Source organism: Etheostoma cragini, chromosome 22 (assembly GCF_013103735.1).
Source record: "Etheostoma cragini isolate CJK2018 chromosome 22, CSU_Ecrag_1.0, whole genome shotgun sequence".
Lineage (NCBI taxonomy): Eukaryota > Metazoa > Chordata > Actinopteri > Perciformes > Percidae > Etheostoma > Etheostoma cragini.
This window is the reverse complement of record NC_048428.1, coordinates 1,544,570-1,545,609: the sequence shown is the minus strand read 5'-3', so window position 1 is coordinate 1,545,609 and position 1,040 is coordinate 1,544,570. Positions and strand designations below refer to the sequence as shown.

Sequence of the window (1,040 nt, the reverse complement as noted above, 5' to 3'; positions counted from 1 at the left end):
CATCTCACTTCTATTTATCTTTGTTTGGAGTCGCACATGCTCAGTAAGTACTGCTAGATTGTCAGTTGCTCAGTGTGAGGCAGTGCCATGCTAGCAGCTAGGTTAGCATTATGACGTGTGTTACAAAGTGACACACGTGTGTCTCTGAAGTAAAGGCTGGACTACAGTCGAGCTGCTTGGAGCCGTTTGGGAACAGTGTTTTCTGTTGGAGATGGGGAGTCCCTTTGGGGTGGATGTTGGGCTTTATCACTTTGTAACCTATAACATGCACACAAAAGATATATAACACAATAAAAGAAAGGGAAAAAGGCAAAACGCACGATATGAGCACTTTAAGTAATCAACTTTGTCCCTGGTGTACACACTTCTATGTGGTCGGGTTTCCTGCCATGGGCCTGACGTCGAACTTTACTGACGTTAGCTGAATTTGTCAATCAGCGTTAGTTCGTTGAAAGCTTTCTACAGGGGCGGCTGTGGCTCAGTGGTACAGCAGGTCGCTGTCAATCGGAAGGTTGTTGGTTCCATCTGCGCCATCGGTGTGTAAATGTGTGTGAATGTGTGAGTAGTCGTTAGGACTAGAAAAGCGCTATATAACAAGAGTCCATTTCCATTTCTTTGAGCAGTGTTACCTTGTTGAGTCTAAAGTGAGCCTCCTGTGTTTCATGCTGATGAAACTTCTCGTTCCAGTCGCTTTTGAAGTACATGGCATTAACCAGCACCAGCCTGCTCTCGCTGTCCACGTTTCCCTTGGCCAGCAGATCCTTAATTTTATCTGGAGAACAAAATTGACACATAAGTGAAGCAATGTCAGCTCTTTCTTAACAGTTGCACATTTGTATTGATAACATAAGAATGCTGATGATTGAGTCGATATATCTGTCCAGATCGATGTACCGTTACACCCCTAATGTTAGTGTGTATGAGCTAGAGCCCTGCGTGGGACTGTTATCCCAGATTTGCGTGACCCAATCCCAATGCAGCCCTCTAGTATGATCCACCTTGAGTCTGCTTCTGCACCCAGCTGTTGATGTTGAGTCTGG

General features: G+C 45.2%; 1 long non-coding RNA gene across 1 annotated transcript in view; it reads right to left on the bottom strand.

Moving 5' to 3' along the window:
• LOC117937538 overlaps window positions 1-1,040 on the bottom strand; it is a 47,077-nt gene extending 46,037 nt beyond the window's left edge. The window contains exon 1 of the long non-coding RNA XR_004655175.1: window positions 999-1,040. This is a non-coding gene — a long non-coding RNA (uncharacterized LOC117937538). The remainder of the gene's footprint in view (window positions 1-998) is intronic.